We start from the raw sequence: 15832 nt of genomic DNA on the forward strand, positions 1-15832 counted from the left end.
CAGATTCGCTGTAAAACCAGCGTCAAATTCCAGTGCCTGCCAGTGTGAAACCAGAGCGTTTTTTGACACTGTATCGCACTTACGACGTTGGCGCTCACTGGGAGTCACTGGGACTCCAGTGAGTACACTGGGTAAGAGCTGGGTCCCCCTGAACGAGACGTTGCTGCTTTTACTGCTGTGACGCTGGGGCGCACTGGTTTGGGCTGTACGCGCGCTGGTTCTCGCTGCAGTTCTATGGCTCGCACTAGAAGCTGCACTGGGTGCGTTTGTGCCGCACTGGTTTCAGTATGCAAGGAGGATAGGCGCTGCTGAATATTAAATGCTTTATACAATTTCATCGCTTTATATTAGGCTCTGGTCCTAAATGGCGCTATGTATAGCGGTCATAAAAGTCTATTTCGAGTCGCAGCTTGCAATAAAGGTGCGTGAGTTGCCCTGTTTATACATGCATATTTCACACTGAAGATCACTTTCGTTGTTTTTTTTTTTTGCAATTTCCTTGTGACTGGGCAGATAGTTATATTCTTGAACAAAACCAGGCAAATGCAGAGGATGCCTCGTTTTTTAGTAGTTTGTACGTAACCGAAGACTGCGAGTTGTCGCCGTTGTCGAAGTGTTGTGGAGTCGACATTAAACTCAGAAGTCATTCAGACGCGTTCGAACGGACCCCTAGTTCGAAGCCTACCACTGATTAGCCAGCCACGTACGCCCCAACTACACATACCCAGTACGTTGCTCTACCTCGGCCACAAGACCCTGGCAAGTTCAACGGCCTCGATGGTATTGACGTGGAAGAATGGTTGAGGATGTATGAGCACGTCAGCAAGGTGAGAAGGTGGTATCCGGCCATAATGCTGGCCAATGTCGTGTTCTACCTCGACGGAACATCGCGAACATGGTTTTACACACACGAGGAAGATCTAACCAGCTAGGACTACTTCAAAGAAAAGCTGTCCGACGTTTTTGGTAATTCGACCGGTCGACAACTAGCTGCCAAGCAACAACTCGCCACGCGCGCCCAAACTGCTATCGAGTCCTATGTCTCCTACAATCAGGACGTCCTAAGCCTCTGTCATAAAATCGACACGTCCATGCCAGAGGCGGACAAGATTGGACACATTATCAAAGGCATTGCGGACGACGCATTCAACCTTCTGGTCTTCAGAAACTTATCGACTGTCGACGCCATCATGAAGGAATGCTGCCATTTCGAGCAGGCGAAGAGTCGCCGTATATACAATCATTTTACACGGCTTCCGAATACTGCAGCGACCTCTTTCTGTACCGACCCCACCGACCAATCTAGCTCGCCGCCATCAAGTGGAAACGTGACCCGAATTGTACGCCGCGAACTCGAAGCGGCGTTTCCTGCCTCGCCTCAACAGACGTCTTGGAACAACACTGCTGAGACGATATCGCTGATCCAGTCCGTCGTTAGCCAGGAAATCGCTAATATGGGTCTTCCCGACGCCTGCTCCTTGAGTCGCCCTGGCACCCGCCCTGCTTTTATGGCTCGGTCCTATCGTAGGCCACCTCAACCGCATCACGAAGAAGGACGTCTACCCACTACCTCGTATCGATGACGCCCTCGATTGCTTATACGGGGCACAGTATTTTTCGTCCATCGACCTACGGTCCGGATGTTGGCAAGTTGCTGTCGATGACCCAGATCGTGAAAAGTCTGCCTTTATAACGCCTGATGGTCTTTACCACTTCAAAGTTATGCCTTTTGGGCTATGCAACGCTCCGGCTACCTTTGAGCGTATGATGGACTCATTATTCCAAGGATTCAAGTGGTCGACTTGTCTCTCCTACCTAGATGATGTTATTGTGTTCTCGCCCTCATTCAGCACCCACAATGAGTGCCTTTCAGCTGTACTTGCCGTCTTTCGCAAGGCCGGTCTACAGCTCAACTCCAAGAAATGTAACTTCGGCCATCGTGAGATTACTGTTCTTGGACGTGTCGTCAATGCGACTGGCATCCGACCGGACCCAGAGAAAATACGCGCCGTGAAAGAGTTCCCTATTCCACGGTCCGCAAAAGTTGTCCGAAGTTTCGTGGGCCTTTGCTCTTACTTCCGTCGCTTTGTCAAAAATTTTGCCACCATAGCACGCCCTCTCACAGACCTCCTGAAGAAAAGTGTGCCGTTTTCATGGGGATCCTCTCAGGCCACTGCCTTTTCGCGCACTACCGCAATGCTCACCACCCCACCGATTCTAGAACATTTCGATACTTCAGCCCCTACAGAGGTGTGCACCGATGCCAGTGGCTACGGAATTGGTGCCGTCTTGGCACAAGTTCAACACGGCCATGAACGTGTTCTCGCGTACGCTAGCCGTCTTTTATTATTATTTTTATTATTTATTGATACTGTTGACCCTCGCTTGAGGGTCGTTACAGGGAGGGAATACAATGTACAACAATGTACAATTTTGCACAACATACAAAATTCATATATCATAATCATCAAGTTGGGTGCTCCTGACAAAAGATGTCGATAGAACGTTCGAACTTGTGCACGTCCGATTGCTCGACAACTTCAACAGGCAAACCATTCCAAATTTCGATCACATCAGGAAAAAAAGAAAAACGAAAAGCATCAACACGTGACTCGTAAGGCTTGATGGATCGTGTGTGGTTTGTTCTCGCGCTCCGTTTTCCCGGAGGCTGAATATATCTATTTGATTTAATCTTAAAGTGCCCTTGAATTATTTGAAATAAAAGCTTTAGTCTTGATTTTTTCCTTCGATTTTCAAGTGACTCGAGCCCACATGAGTTCAGCATTTCCGTCACTGAATCCCTTCTTCTGTATCTTGACGAAATAAAACGAGCGGCCATTCTTTGAATTCGTTCCAGTTTATCTTTTAGGACTTTTTGGTGCGGGCTCCAGACAACACAAGCGTACTCCAAGGATGGGCGGATGAATGTTTTGTAAGCTATCAGCTTGACATCTTTTGTTGCATGTTCCAATTTCTTCCGCAGAAAGTAAAGTTTTTGGGAAGCTGTCGAGCACACATTATTAATATGTTTATGCCACTGCAGATTATGTGCAATTGTAACACCTAAATACTTGAAGGTATCAACATTTTTTAGATTATTTTTTCCAATATTATAAGAAAATAGCTGCACAGTCTTCTTATTAGTTATATGCGTAAAAGTTGATTTTGTGTAATTAATTTCCATGTCCCATTTTTCGCACCAGAGATGCAAGGAATGAAGGACACGGTTTATTCTAATTTGGTCGGTAGCTTGTGTTATTCGAGAATAAATTAAACAGTCGTCTGCAAAAAGCTTCAATTCTACGGGAGATTCGGTAACCTCGTTAATATCATTAATATAAATTAGGAACAGTAATGGAGCTAAAACCGATCCTTGAGGAACGCCAGAAAGTACTTCTAGTGTAGAAGAAAAACAGTCATCCACATGCACAACCTGCCTGCGATTGTTCAAATAGGCTTTAATCCACTTAAGAATGGTTTCGCTAATTCCTGCTCTGTATAACTTGAAAAGTAATTTACTGTGTGGAACCTTGTCAAATGCTTTTGCAAAATCTACGCAAATGACATCTATTTGTTCTTGGGCATCTATGGCTGAACTAAAATCATGTATCGTTTCTATGAGCTGTGTTATGGTAGATAGCCCTCTTCGGAATCCGTGCTGATACTGATAAAAGAACGCGTTATCCTCGAGGAAAGTTAGTATATGTTTACTTATGATATGTTCTAATAGTTTACAGCTGATACTTGTCAGGGAAATTGGGCGATAATTATTTGCGAGTAGTCGGTCGCCGTTTTTAAAAACAGGTGTTACGACTGCGCACCGCCAATCTTGTGGCAACGAGTTAGTGTGTAGGGACTTTGTAAAGATTATTGTCAAGAAAAATGATATCCACTCAGCGTATCGCTTTAAAAACTGGGTTGGAATCCCATCCGGCCCGCTAGCCTTTTTAGAATCCAAAAGTAACAATTGATTAAACACGCCGGCCTGAGTCACGACCAGGTCTTCCATCGAACATGAGAGGGAGGAAGGCGGGTACGCGTCAAAGTCGTCATTGCTTGGTTTAGAAAAAACAGACTGGAAAAAGTTATTGAAATGATCTGCTATTTTTGTTTTTTCTGTTACTATGTTGTCACTAATTTGAATTCTATTTATTTCCTCTTTGTTGCCACTAAGGTAAAGCCAAAACTTCCGAGGTGCCGTTTTAACGAAGCTACATAGTTTTTTATTAAAAAATTGCTCTTTTGATTCCATCAGAGCCGTTTTTAAACTCTTTCGTAATTTCGATACCTCAGCTGAGCTGTCTTTTCTCCTGCGCAGCCTCTTTATCTTGCGCTTGATGTGTATAATAGGTCGATTAATCCAAGGGTTACGGGGTTTTATTTTCTTTTGTCGAGTTGGAATGAATCTGTCAACGCAATGTTTTATGATATTCTTGAAACGTAGCCATAGATCTTCAACTGGTTCACAATCGCAGGCAAGTTCGAATTCACTATATGACATTTCTAGAAAATCTTGAATGGATGTGTCGTCTGCCTGCCTATAAGCCTTAAATTGCACAGGTACAAAGGGTTGGCCACGAGTGTTTGTTCTGATCGGAATGTGCACAGAAACCATTTTATGGTCAGATATCCCGTCTTTAACAGACACAGTATAGTCACCCACTCTGCCCGAGAGAAACACCAAGTCCAAAAGTGACCGGGATTCGAGTGTTACCCTCGTGTCTTCTTCCACGATTTGTTTAAGATTGTGCGAAAACATTATTTGCAGCAGTGCTTCGGAACTAGAAATTTCAACGTTCCCAGGTATCAGTCTGTCCCAGTTGATGCCCGGCAAATTAAAATCTCCGGTCATTATTAGTCTGGTGGTACGGTTCAAGTGAGTGCATAAGAACATATTAAGGTCATCCAAAAACTCTGGTGAAGTGGCAGGCGGCCTATACACTGCACCAACAAGGTAAGTAACACTCGCATAAGTAATTTTGCACCAAACTGTTTCAGGCAAAGTGCACTCGACCGTTACTGCATCTATAGATCTTTTGACAATGATTGCAACACCCCCACCACGAGTATCCCTGTCCCATCTGAACATCTGGTAATTTGGGGGTACCATACAGTGACTAGGCACACCGTTGTTTAGCCATGTTTCGCTTACGACGAGTACGTGTGGACTTTCTGTCAGTAATACATATTCTAATTCGGTTACTTTGTTAAAAAGGCTACGAGCATTCAAAGATAAGATTCGTAGCTATGACGGGGTGAGTTCAGGCATTGATTCGCCGGAATTATCCGAGGTGTCAGAGCCATCATGCGAGTTGCCTGCTTTTCTAGTGCGTTGCTTGAACTTATCTCGGGAGTTCAGGAGCGAGCGTGCGTTCTTCTCGTTGTCCCATGTGTATAACTTGTCATTTATTTTGAGCTTGTCGTCGATCAAAAAGACTTTCTTGCCCTCTTTCTTGCCCTCAACTGCGGAGTGGAACTACTCTATTACCGAGCGCGAATGCTTGGCAGTTGTCTGGGCAGTGGCGAAATTCTGCCCCTATTTATACGGCAGGCCTTTTCCCGTTGTAACAGATCACCACGCTCATTGCTGGCTTTCGTCCTTAAAGGATCCCACAGGGAGGCTTGGACAATGGGCTTTGCGGCTACAAGAGTATTCCTATTCGGTGGTGTATAGGTATGGTCGCCTACACAAGGACGCCGACTGCTTGTCCCGTTACCCTGTACACACGCCAGCCAACGCCGACATGGACGCCTCCGCAAGTGTTCTTTCCATTTCCCAGCTTTCGGATATGGCCAACGAGCAACGCCATGACGCTACTTTGAGGAGCCTCATTGTCCGCATGGAATCTGCTCCTACTGATTCATCGTTACGGTGGTTCGTTATCAACGACGGCATATTGTACCGACGCAGTTTTCATCCGGACGGTCCCCTTCTCCTTGTCGTCCCTCAACACCTCCGCTCAACCATGCTTCAGGGGCTTCATGACGCCCAAACTGCTCGACACCTTGGGTTAGCTCGCACTTACGACCGCGTGCGCCACCACTTCTACTGACCCGGCCTCGCACGTTCCGTACGGCGCTATGTAGCTGCGTGCAAACCCTGTCAACTTCACAAAAAGCCAGCGACGCTTTCTGCCAGGCACTTGCAGTCGATCGACATTCCACCTGAGCCATTCTTTCGCTGTGGGTTTGGCTCTCCTTGGCCCTTTCCCCGAGTCCTGCTCCGGCAACAGGTGAATCGCTGTCGCTACTGATTACGCGACACGCTATGCCATCACTCGGGCACTTTCCACGAGTTGTGCAATCGACGTCGCAGATTTCCCGCTCCGGGATATCATTTTAGTAAATGGCGCCCCGCGACAGATCTTTACTGACCGCGGCCGCACTTTCCTCTCCCAAGTCATCGCCGATATCCTACGCTCACGTTCTATCAAGCACAAACTGGCTACCTCCCATCATCCCCAGACCAACGGCCTTACTGAGCGACTTAATCGGACCATTACTGACATGTTATCAAAGTACGCTTCACCCGACCACAAGGACTGGGATGTGGTCCTCCCTTATGTCACGTTCGCCTATAATTATATCGTAGTTATAATATCGTTATAGTTATAGTTATAGTTAGTTATATCGTATAGTAATAGTTATATCGCCTATATATATATATATATATATATATATATATATATATATATCGTACGCCACGATACTGTTGGGCATTCCCCGTTTTACTTACTCTTCGGTCGTGACCCTGTATTACCATTGGACACTTCACTCCCCTTGACACAGGATTCGAGGACCGATTATGCCCGCGACGCCATCGCTTTCCCGTACTCGTCTGTTGGCATGGCAGGAATCTCAACGTCACGCTTACAATTGCCGCCATCATGACACCTATTTTTCACCAGGCTCTCTCGTGCTACTTTGTTCCCCTTGCCGCCGAGTGGGGCTCTCCGAAAAACTCCTTCCGTGCCACAAAAGCCCTTACTATGTTCTACGTCAAGTGACCAATGCCACTTACGATATAATCCCCGAGACCTCTGTCATGCCACCCGGTTCTACATCACCTGCCGTCGTACATGTATCTCGGCTTAAGCCTTGCTGTGCCTTCACCGATGGCCCCGTCTGAAGCACCGGGACGGTGCTTTTTTTTGCCGGGGGTCGTCTTACGGTGGCAAAAGAGAACAAGGTCGACGTTGAAGACGACGAAGTGGCAACAGCCTCTCCGGATCCTCGGCTGCTGTCTATGTACACCCTGTAAATACACTGTGTAAATAGTTTTATACCTGTGACAATATTATCCCACTGATAACGAAGCTGAGACGATTCGTGCGCTTCCCTAGTGTAATATAAATAACAGATGAAAGGTTCTGAGGCTCAAATACACACATTTTAGCATTCACCACCAGTGGCGTAGCTAGGTCGTCTGGCACCCAGGGCCCATAGGTCTTCCGTCACCCCCCCTGATGTAGTCGAGGAAGGCGAGGATATCGACAATTTCCGGGTTTCAGCACCAGTACAGCCGCCTTGGATACCGCGCACGTTCCCCGGGTCCCCCTCTCCTTCGCTTTGTTTCCTAGAGATTGCGAATGCAGCAAATATACACGCTGTTTTTCCTGCGCCAAGTAACACAGGGTGCTGCACTGATAACGTGTGATAAGCCCCCGTGCACATCTACTGTCAGACTGTAAGGCTTGGCAGCCATACAAATGCGGCATCGTGGAAAATATGGCTCACGTCACAAGTAACAAAAATATCTTTATAATAGTAAAGCTTTAATTACCAATTTTAGCGGCAATATTGCATTTGCAAAATTGAAGTCCGACATTCATATCTTGCTCAACAACAACTTCACAAAAATCGTCGTAGGCACTATGGTACGCAGTACTTTGTCTGTGTGCAGCCCTGAACGCAAACGAAAATTACATTCTTTGTCAGTGACACTGATCTCCCCACCCTATTAGAAAACGCTACCTGCCTCCACGCTGCGCGGGCGCCAATGCTATGACAATTCCGAGTTCTCTTCATTCTGATCAATAAAGCCTTGTTTTCATTTGCTGCTATACGAACAAACGTGATTATCCGAGCTGCGGTACCAACGCAAGATTTGGAACAGAATAGAGCACGCTTTGCGTCGATTCTTGGCGTCACCATAAAAAAAGAAAGAAAAGGCCGCGATGACGCCCGTGCCAGCGAAAGCTTGCACTACTGTTGGTCTGCACTCGTCATGGAGAGGATTAAGGAATCAACGTCACTGGTCCACTATTTCATATTTCTTCCGCTGCTGCCATATACTGTGCGCCGTCCACAGTGCCAAAATACTGTAGGTTGTCGCACCCAAAACAATTTTGTTTAAGAAGTTTTTGTTGAGTTAATAATATGACTTTGAGTCCTCAATTATCGAATTGAAGTGCTTCCACGATAAGTACTAATTACGGGATTATTAAGGGTATGGTTATTACTTATCTGCCATATTTTTCGCGCCACCGAGTTCCTAGTAATCACAGAACGACATAACTTCATAAAATCTCCATCCGAAAATAGCCTTACGAAATTCGCATTTTTTTTTCATAAAATTCTGTGAAGCTGATACAGACACTGTACTTCTAACATGAAGTCACGCAACAACAACAGTTTTCTGAAACTTTCGAGGTTAAGAAGGAAAGCGTGAAACATAACGGCAGCTTTCGCATCGGCTTCTCGGAGCGAGCGGGAGAGGGGAAGTAAAAGCGAGCCGGACATCGCGGCGAGCCCGCGACTACAGCCTGTCGAGTCATACGCCGCCAAACTCTTCGGCCGAACCGAGTCTGAAGACGATCCAGAGAATCCCATTCGCGACTTTTGACGGCCCCACTTATGCAACGTCGCTCTCAACGAACGCTTCGCCGTAAACGCGAGCACCCGGCGCGCTGGTTGAACGCCCTCTTGCTGCTGTCCTTGTTCGACTTCGCTGCGCGTTCTGAACGGAAGAGGGACCCAAGAGCCCCAACGCCTTACAACGCCTCACTGTATGTTTAGCGACTCCTGCTCCCAGCATGAACGCACAGCGCGAGCGCACCCCACATGAAACGTTCCGCAAATGCGACTACTTGCGACATTCGTGCAATGCTTTCGAGGGGTGTTGATAGAGCTGTAGCCGACAATTCTGCGGCGCAACGGATCAGGTGCATGAGCTCGGGGTACTGGATACCGGAGCATTCTTTGTCATTTGCGCCCAGTGAAGCCGGCGGAAAGAGGGATGTCTTCAGGCGTATATGACACCCCCCCTCCCCCCCCCCCCCGCGCACTGGCTCCTTGAACCCGGGGCCCACGGCCCCCCGGCCCCCCTGTTGCTACGCCACTGTTCACCACTGTTACGACTTCGCACCGCTGTTCCCCACTATTACGAATTTAAGGTGGTCCCGTAGCGCTCGTCACCCGTTTCGTGACAGAGCGTTGGTAGCGAAGACTCCGAGTCAGGCGTCGGTGAGAATAACGAAAGGGATTTTATACACTATATACAGGTCATTATACAGGACAGGATCGGATCGCCACTGGGGCCGAGAGCTCACAGCAAACGCGAATGTTCCCGCACGGCGACGTCCGGCGAGACTGCAACGCGTGACACATCTCACTCCAGTCGAGAGCGGCACTCAGCTCCCGGTGGGTCGGCGGATCCGGTTTTCCAGGCGGCGGCGTCGGGCCTTATAATGCCCCGAGAAACCATTGTCACTCAAACGGCCCAATACAAATCCAGCACTCGGCGGTCGTCCGAGAGGTTCAACCAGCGACCGCGCTGGCAACCCGGTTCAAAGTTGGCGCGCGCGGTGACCTCCAGGCAAAAGGAGGTGCGGTGCCGGGCTGTCTGGCACTTGGTTGCACGTTTGGACATGTCGCTCATTGATGCTTCTCCGCAAATGTTTTATTCATTGATCTGCATTCTTTTTCTGTGTATATGTACCACTCCTTTCTGTAGCTCTTACGGGCCTTGAAAGTATTTCAAATAAATAAATAAATAAATGAATTTCTCAAAGTAAAATGCGTCAGAAAATTCGTAAAAAATAGGACTTACATACAAGCTACAGGCACGATAGCGCCGAATTGCAATTTGAGTATACGCGAAAACAATTCTGTTACGCGAAAACTCAAACACAAACCCCTTTTAATGCGATAGCGTTAAACACTCCGTGTTGCAGGAAATCTGGTGCCGGCGTCAGGCGCCGGCGTCCCATGAGGGAAAATTATAGTCTATATTTACGTATACGTATATGCCACGTCTTGCTATATGGCATGCGGCGCACCATGCTATCGTCAAAGTTACTCATAGCTAGTCCTTCATTCTTCATAAAGTTATTGCTCAGAATTTTGATAATGACAGCCCACAAACAAGTTTCATGAAGCAAGAATGCCGACAGCGCATGCCTCTTATGCTTCTCAGACCACCTTGCTGTGCAGCTTGTGGTTGGGACTGGCGTGCACGAACGCCTACAGGAATGGCCGAGAGCTCAGTGCGCGACTCCCGTAGGTGCGAAGAAACCAGCGAGCAGCTATTGTGTACCTGTCCTCGCTACGACGTACAACGCTTCCCTCAGGACCACTTTAAACTGACTAGTCTCGACACTGTTCTCTGAGTCAAAGATACTCCGACCGCGGCTCCGCCCATTTCTGACACAAAAACGTTATTCGTGCACTAGACCGCTTCTAGCGTCCCTGTGCATCATCCCCCAAGCACTAAGTGGTGACTCTCTCCATTTTTTCCTCTCTCTATTTCCCCCTTTCCATCACCTCCAGCGTAGGGTAGAAATCCGGGCGCTCGTCTCCGCCACTTCCCTGCCTCCTTGCTGTCTCTTTTTCTAAGACTGGAATATTAAAAAAGCACCACAATAACATAAACCTGGAAATGACGTTTTTTTTTTTTCGTGCGACTCTACATTATATGAGTGAACGGCCCACGCAAGATATTCCGTTTCTACCAGGAAGCGCGAGCGTTCCCTGGTAAACCTTACGGTTACATAAGCTGCAGTTGCCAGCAAGCCTGGGAAGCAATGAGGGATCTTTCAGTGCTATCGTGTTACACTCTTCAAAGCGAACCATAAACATCCTCAATTTTTTTCCCAGCAACCGTTTGAGGTCTCTCTTAGTAGGAGCACCGCGTCCCACTCGCTTTCTTCCATCGCCATCCAGATGGTGCGAGCCTCCGAGCATCCATTGCAGTGGCGGTGCCCGCCATAGGGGAGGGAGGAATAGAGAACCAGAAAGCGCCCCATCGTGCATAGTGTTCGGCGCCAGCGTTTGCATGAAAACATTGCCGTTATATAAGCTGGAGTTCTTGAGAAGCGTTAGAAGCGGCCAGAGATCTTTGAATGTTGTCGCGTTACGCTGTTAAATGCGAAGCATAAGCGTCCTCAAAATTTTTCCAGCGGCCGTTTGAAGTCCGTTTTAGTAGGATCGGCATGCCCAACTCGGTTGCTTGTAACACCATCGAGATGGCGCTCGCCTCCGCGCATCCATGACAGCGGCGGTGCCCGTTGGAGAGTGGTTGGGAGGGAGAAAGAATAAAGCTCGCTATCGTGCTCTAGTGCTCGCCGCCAGCGTTTTCGTGAATATATTACGGTTACACAAGCTACAGTTGCCAGTAAGCCTGAGAAGCTGTCAGAGACCTCTGAATGATCGGGGCGACAAATTCACTGCGAACTACATGTGGAGTGATGGACGCGATCGTTTAACTTGGCGCAGCGGTAGGTTGCTACATCTGCAAGCAGCTGGGTCGCCGAGGCAGCAGCAGCAGCCGCCGCCATGTTTCGTGAGCAGCGGCGGCCGGTGCCACAGCCGAATGCCACCATTCGAGACGGCGCACCGCACGAACCCCTGCGCTGCCTCTGATCGGTCGCCTCCCCCCCGGTCGCTTCTCTTCTTCGGGAGAGAGCAAGGTCTGCCCATCTTATCGGTGGATGGAACACTAATCCCGTCGGTGCACGCCGCGTCTCCCAACTAGGAGCGCACGCCAGAGCATAGGCCATTGCTAGGCGCAGCCAATCCTCCACGCGAGCTACTAGCTTCCTTTAAGAACCTCGTTTAGCTGTTGTCTCTCTATGACTCGCCTAGCCTTTCCTCCTCTCCACTTCTTTTGCATATAATCAAGGTTTCGACGAAAATTCGTCGTGTCAGGCATTGAAGAGAGAAAGGTTTGCAGTCACTGACCAAGTCAAATGCATAGCTGCACCGAGATTTGAGTGGTCGCCGGGCACGGCTAGAACTCAAGATTAAACAGCTCCGCTGTTCGAATCATATCTAAAGTTATGTGTAGCCAATGCCTAGAGAATGAATATGTTGTTGGAATCTCCACCTCCCTACAAATTGCTTTGTGTGCATTTTTCACCCTGAAAACAACCTGCAGACTTCAGTGACCCCTTCGTCAGAGTCTTTTATTAACGGCGTGTAAGATGCACATGAATGTTATGTGTATTGCTTCTCTTTCCAGTAAGCACTGCTAACGACTCATGAAAAAAAAGTTCTTGTAATAATTGACAGCATTTTTTAGGGATGGAAACGTCGTCACTTGCACGCATAGGTCGTAAATATATACAGGGTGTCCCAATGAACTATAATGCACTCAGATTAAAAATAAAGAGCAATTCCGTTACTCGAAGAAAACCTAGTGCATATTGTTTCCGGCACAGTGGAGTCGCTGCCAGTGATTTTTTCATTACTGAGATTTATTTAGGTAATCGCAATTAATTATCCAACTCGAGAGGTATTATCGTAATTATCCAAATTTCAATGAAGCACTTGTAGGCACAGCCAAATGACATCTAATTGCGGTATATTCAGCGACCTACTAAATGCGCACTAACTTTTTTCCAACTGAAGAATGAACTGCGCGAAATAATAAGCATACACGTGACTGCGCTCTCACTCGCATCATAAAACAGCGCCCTCAAACAAGCTCCCTCAGAATTAGCCAGAACGAAGTAAAGAAAAACTTCGTAATCGAGCCAGTTCCTTATCCGCCGCGCCCCGGCTGAAGTAACGCGTCGCATTTGGTGTTACTTGGCGACAAGCTGGGATATTTGTTTTGTTAGCGTGGACATAGAGAAATGAAATCAACAAGAGGGGACACTCGGCGAAAACTCGCAACAGGAAACACGTCACGCCTAGTGTTAATCACATATACGTTAGTGGACGTGAGCATCGGAAAAAATGAATGTGAAATGAACTTACAGACAACGCTTTATTTCTTTTTATTGTTCCCCGCTAGAACTAAACAATTTTGCGTACAAATGAACTAATGCTTCGCGACCTATTTTTCTTGAGTCACCTCGCAACAAGCTAGCGGCACGCCAGGCGCAATGTATACGATGCGCCATGTGATGTCATCCGCCAGGCGTGCCACCGAAGCGAGTGAGGCGCATGTGAAGTTCGCCATGGCGACCCGTCCCTTTTTCTATGTAGCCCGTTCGTTGGGCTCCCAGCGTTTTCTTAAGCTCATTCTGCATTTCCACACTGCACCATTGCACTATTGGACTACGGCGAGGTGGGAAATTTCCTTTGTCACTCTGCGACGCATTTCAAGCAAACTTATAGTTACGGCGCAGAACCGAGACTAGTCGCGCAGTTGGCGAAAAACAGCTCGGCCGTTCTGGAGTAGTTAATTTGAGATAACGACTCGTACTGGGAAATGTTTGCGACGCTTTCTATGAGCGCCCCTACATTATTGTAACTTATTTCGGTAGTTTTTGGGCACGCCCACCGCACCCGGCTATATGACACAGTTAGCGAAATGCTACTCGACCGTGGTGACGGTTTTGCGTGCACTGAATCTTACTGGGACAAGTTGGTGACGCTTTACCTGATCCCCAACATTATTGTATCCCTCACCCCAAGCATTACTACAGCTTAGCTGTCTATGGCTACTCTGCGGAAAAATCGTGGCGGCGAACAGAACTCACCTTGCGTCAAATGCAACGTTCTCGCGAATGCTACGTAGCCCTCAATGTTATGTAGGTACTTTGAAAACATTCATGCTGAAATTGGCCGCTATGTCAACTTTAACATTACGCCGAGTTTCATTTACTTAATTAGTTGGTTCACAGTGAAGTATCGGAACTATCCAAAACCAAATCATACTGGAATTGGTCGCTAAGACCAGTCTATCATGACTCCGAGTTTCATTTGCCTGTCGTAATTAGTTCCTTCACAGTGAAGCTGTAAACGTTAGAGAATTCCCGTCTGCTGTCAATACATGACCGTCTGCAGATGGAGCCTGGTTGCAGAAAATGGCTGTAACTGTTGTTTTATCGGAACTATCCCAAAACAAATCATACTGAAAATGGTCGCTAAGTCTATCATTACGCCGAGTTTCATTCGCTTGTCCTAATTGGTTAGTCCACAGTGAAGTTGTGAACGTTAGAGAACTCACGTCTGCTGTGAATACATGGCCGTCTACGCGGGGTGTACCGTTACAGAAAACGTCTGTAATTCTTGTTTTATCGAAACTATCTAGAAACAAATTATATGACAATCAGCCGCTAAGACATCTTTCACATGCTCAGTTTCATCTACTTTTCTTAATTACGTAGTTCACATGACAGCTGTAAACTTTATGTGGTTCCCCTCTGCTGTCAATAGATGACCTTCTAGGGGAGGGAAACGGGCAGCCCCATGTTTGTCCGCTCGAATAAAACTCTAGTCCTTTGCGCTCCTGACATTCGCCGAGGCTGTCGGCCTCGCCGACCGCCTTTAGCTCCATCGCATTTCCGCGGCGTGCTGCTGGTCCTGGTGCACTTTCTCTCCCTCTACTTTCATTCCCTATCCCCTGTGCAGCACGGCTGAGGTGTCCTCTGCTGAGAGACAGTTACTGCGCTGCACTTTACCCCAACCTTTCCTTCCCATCAACAAGAATCTCCTTCTCTCTCTAGTCCTTTCAAGTTTCATTAAGCTGATTAACTAGGAAGTATGCTCAATTGCAAATTACGAACGAACGTGTTTTGTTTCGAGCACTCCTTTGCACTGCGCCCCGGTCAACGCATATCGCGTCGAGGCTCGGCCACCTGCGTCCCTCGCAGCTGCGCCAACACCTGCGTCTTTGGAGCGGCGTCGTAAAAGTCCTTAGGCGGTAGCGCTGTGTATGTATGACGTAGTGTGTGACGTAGTGCGCGCCTGATATTATGCGAAGCATATTACGAGAGCTCAACCCAGCTCCTCAGGCGCGGCGGTGTCGCCTTGAAACCACGTGACATCGTGACGTCACGACAGAGGAGAAGTGGCTTTGGCTCAACTCTTGCAAGATGGGCTGGATGGGAATCGAACCAGGGTCTCCGGAGTGTGAGACGGAGACGCTACCACTGAGCCACGAGTACGATGCTTCAAAGCGGTACAAAAGCGCCTCTAGTGAATGCGGTGTTGCCTTAGAAACGAGCTGTTTCTAAGGCTCAGGCGTGCGTCGCTTGCTCAGGCACACATTTCCTTGCCAGCCGAACGCTGCGTTGCTCGACGCTCACCGCGTCCAATGCGGGGCGTCCAAGGCGAAGCAGAGTAACGCATGAGTTGTTTCTTCGTCTAGCCGAACCAAATATAGCCAAGCAACAGCAGTTCACCAAGCTAAACAGTGGTTCAACAACTAAAATAAAGGCTAGTATGCTTCGCATCCTGGGCTTAACCTTACCTAAGCCACAGCCATTTTTTTCTGTGTATTTCGCATAAATGATGCATATAATTATATGTATAGTTACATACCAACAAAACTATATACAAACATAATTTGTGCCAGATAGCAGCTTCGCTGGTCGACCACCTTCACTGGGTGGAACTGCTCCTCCCTGCTCCATGCGCGCGAAATATGCCGATCAGTGGC

General features: G+C 47.8%; 1 protein-coding gene across 7 annotated transcripts in view; it reads left to right on the plus strand.

Moving 5' to 3' along the window:
• The window catches only part of LOC139056419 (monocarboxylate transporter 9-like), a 266111-nt gene that overhangs the window by 140925 nt on the left and 109354 nt on the right, over positions 1 to 15832 (plus strand). The window lies entirely within an intron of this gene.

This window comes from Dermacentor albipictus, chromosome 2 (assembly GCF_038994185.2).
Source record: "Dermacentor albipictus isolate Rhodes 1998 colony chromosome 2, USDA_Dalb.pri_finalv2, whole genome shotgun sequence".
In the NCBI taxonomy this organism is placed as follows: domain Eukaryota; kingdom Metazoa; phylum Arthropoda; class Arachnida; order Ixodida; family Ixodidae; genus Dermacentor; species Dermacentor albipictus.